General features: G+C 42.2%; 1 non-coding gene across 1 annotated transcript; it reads left to right on the top strand.

Moving 5' to 3' along the window:
• Positions 1 to 2,799: 2,799 nt before the first annotated feature.
• Positions 2,800 to 2,881, top strand: TRNAS-AGA. The gene has a single exon. It is a non-coding gene; the product is annotated as a tRNA-Ser (tRNA).
• The last annotated feature ends 330 nt before the right edge of the window (positions 2,882 to 3,211 follow it).

The following is a 3,211-nucleotide window of genomic DNA, read 5'->3' on the forward strand; positions in this document are numbered from 1 at the left end:
AGCAGGAATCTCCAGGGGGCAGGGAGCAATGTCCCAGCCCCTGTCATGAGACAGCTGTCTCCTGGCCCTGTGCTCCCTGCCAGCTCCTAAGCTAGCACCCAGGCAGAGCCTAGAACTCTCCCTGGCTTCTGCAGGGGCCTGGTGCAGGGCCACAGGAAGCAGGAGCATCTGTTGCTAGGAGCAGCAAATCTGCTCCCATATCCCTGCAAGTCTGCTCCCACATCCCTGCTCTCACACCCTCACCTGCACAACTGATGCCCATTGCAGGGGTATGTAGGGCATATACCATGGCTCTCTCCTGGGTCCCCGCCCTGCAATCCCAGTCTGTCTACCCATCCTGCTCCTGGATGCCACTCCCTGCTCCCACATCCCTGCATGTGTGCCCAGGAGGGTTTACTCTAGTGTATTAGAGTAAACTGCTCCTGAGTTATTTGCACATGTAGATGCACCCCAGGTCTATTAAGAACAGTGGAATTCTAGGGAAGTGTAGTTCTCAAGTCATATTGGGACTATAGGACCAAAAGTAAAGCATGACAGGAAGAGAGGCTATATAAAGAGGCAGGTCCTTCTTCTCAGTGAATAACACTTGGAACAAGACATATCTAATAGATCTCCCTGCCATCTGCAATATTCTGGTGGAAGCAGGCTGTACTAGAGAGGCTAAGGAAAGTCTAGAAAGGAGTACTTTGTGTGAATAGGTTCCCTACCAGTGAGGGAGGCAATACGGGGTAAAGATATAAGCTCTGGGTCTCTCTGCTAAACCACTCTAGAGAGGAGAACATTTATATGGACTGTGGTACAAAGTCTATAGGTGGAAAGGGTTAAAGGCTGGCAGCAGGAGGACTGGCAAGAATTCTCTAAGGAGGAATGTTGTTTAGGAAAGCATTCCTGATGGGGAGAAAAATGGGGCCTTTTTGGTATAGACCAGATAACTATACCATTATCTAGAACTTCAGGATTGCGTTTCCTGGGGAAGCACAGTGAACTCATCCACAGTTGTAAGGGCATGTTCAAGTTGCTCTTATATCCTGAAGAGAAGAGAGTGCGTAAGCTTTCAAGAATGTCTGGGATTCAGCGTGAGAAAATGGTTGAAGTCATTTGGAGGAGAACGAGTTAAGCAAAGGGAGAACCTGGGTGAGCATTTGCTAGTGTTGGAGCATTACATATACATATACTGTACACTTCTCTTAAATTGGAAAATGGCTAGGGGGTAGCTTCACTTCATCTAAGGGGCAAGAGCTAAACTCCTTTAACAGTAGTGGAAACTGCAGCAATGGTGACAATTATGTGATGAGCAGTAAAAGACTGCCTCAAAACAGAAAGATGCTGTGGTGATTGTGTCCTGCTCATGTGAGTACTAGCACTGATATCTATGGGGGTTTATATGTGTGAGTAAAGTAAATATTACTCATCTTAGGGATCTTATGTATGTATATTGTTTTTGTATCATCATATCTTTAGCTGTACAATGTCATTAGTTTTATGGAGATCTCCTGACTGTAATCAAATTAAACTGATATTATTTGCAACAAATAACAACTTTGACTATGAATGTCAATGACAGTACTTAGCAAGTAAGGTGTTATTTGCCAATGTAAGGGTACCACAATCTGGTCCTCTGACAATGTAATAAGGTATTAAATTATACATGGGGAAAATGTTCAGTCAATCCACTGGATGTTACAAGACAGTTTTTTGTTGGAATTTTAATAAAGAGAAAAATAAATTAGATAGGATTATATAACCCAAAGAAACTTTAAATTCTGATATATTAAATATGAATCTAGTCATTAAATAAATAAAGGTTGACTTGGGAAGCTGAAATCAGCTTTATCTTTCTCTACAGGGGAAGGCAAACATTACAAAAATGAGTGTTTTCCCCAAGTTGCTATAACTAGTAAAAACCAATGATTATTATTTCAAGAAAATGAATAAAATTCTTCTTCCTATGGGGATATAGCTAAAAGGCATGGATTTAAATGCAGAAAGTATTTTTACTAACCAATAATGGGGGGTTATATGCCCTACCTTTGAGAATTACCATAAAGCAATTACATTCAAACAAAACCTAATCTAGATGACAGCCAGAGCCACTGGGTCACCTAGTTAGATGCAATTAGAAGAGCGTATTGTTTCAGCACAAAGATGAATAATCCTAATTCTGACCTGTAGTGGGCAGTGACAGATGTGTTAGACTGGGGTATTAAGTATTAGGTATTCTCCCTGATAGATGAAATGTGTTCTTGAAAATCTGTGCTTTATAACAGTTCAGATCCCTATTTTAAAATCCATTGAAGAAATCCATACCCAACAGGTAAGGAGGTAGACACATAAACAGAATGAAAGTGGGGAGATTGAGACCAGTAAAAATAAGAACATAAGAATTGCCATTTACTGGGCCATACCATAGGTCCATCTTGCCAAGTACCCTGTGCCACACAGGGGCAGTAAGTGGATACTGAAAGGGAGCATCATTGCTCACTAAAATCATATGGTTTTGTTTCTTCTGGCTGATTGAACAGCAACTAAATGAATAAGGAGCTTTCAAAATGGCAACATGAAAATTCCTAGCATATTTGCAGAAGCAGTCACAACAATTTCCTTAAACATCCTTGCAAACCAAAAGCTTGCTTCCACATTTGTGAGAAATGAATAAAGGGGATCTTGAAAAAACAGCAAAACGGATTGCAGTCATTTGAATGAAATCTGCCAGACCCTTATTTTATTCGTTCAATCTGTTCTTGCCAGTGTCATTCTAACTTACAAATGTTCTTAAATGATGATGGTATGACTGTTATGGTAGTCATGGCTGAGTGGTTAAGGTGATGGACTAGAGCTTCATTGGGGTCTCCCCGTGCAGGTTCAAATCCTGCTGACTATGGCATGGGCACTGCTCCTCTTTTTCAGGAGGCACTATTTCAGTCAGAGCAGCCAGGATCTGGAACCAACTTCCAAGGGAAGTGGTGCTCGCTCCTACGTCTTCCAAAGGAATCTAGACAATCACCTAGCTGGGGTCATTTCACACCAACATTCTTTCCTGCCCATGGCAGGGGGTCGGACTTGATGATCTGCTCAGGTCCCTTCCAATCCTAACAGCTATGAAACTACTTGCTTGCCACAAGTCTGGAAATTTGGTGGCAGAGGAATGGTGGCTGCAACACAGGTTCCAGAGCTGCAGCAATTAATGCTGCTGCTGCTTGTCCTACTGTTG

The sequence above is a fragment of the Alligator sinensis genome, unplaced genomic scaffold (assembly GCF_000455745.1).
Source record: "Alligator sinensis unplaced genomic scaffold, ASM45574v1 scaffold20_2, whole genome shotgun sequence".
Classification (NCBI taxonomy): Eukaryota; Metazoa; Chordata; order Crocodylia; family Alligatoridae; genus Alligator; species Alligator sinensis.